The following is a 401-nucleotide window of genomic DNA, read 5'->3' on the forward strand; positions in this document are numbered from 1 at the left end:
CAAACACATCTTTAAAAATAGAATAATTAAAAAAATAATAATTTATAATTACAATTATTATAAATGTAGTTCTGTACATTTCCCTCCAGCTTTTTAAAAAGAAATTAATTATTGCACTTTGTGGGACCTGTCTCACCAAGTTACTCTTTTTTTTCTTAAAAAAAGAAATCAAACAGATTTGCTCAGGGTTAAAAGTATTAAAGACTTCATAAAGGCGTCCGAATGCAGCACAAGAAAACTGATGTCGATCCAGGTTTCAGAGGGTTACGGCCAAAATCCTGAATTATATAACAGATGTTTTGTTTTGCTCAATCTTAATTCTTAATCTTTATTTAGAAAACTCAGCTCCAGAGCACATTTAATATCCTGAAAAATAATTTCAACATGAAACATAGGCGCTG

The sequence above is a fragment of the Plectropomus leopardus genome, unplaced genomic scaffold, assembly GCF_008729295.1.
Source record: "Plectropomus leopardus isolate mb unplaced genomic scaffold, YSFRI_Pleo_2.0 unplaced_scaffold4036, whole genome shotgun sequence".
Lineage (NCBI taxonomy): Eukaryota > Metazoa > Chordata > Actinopteri > Perciformes > Serranidae > Plectropomus > Plectropomus leopardus.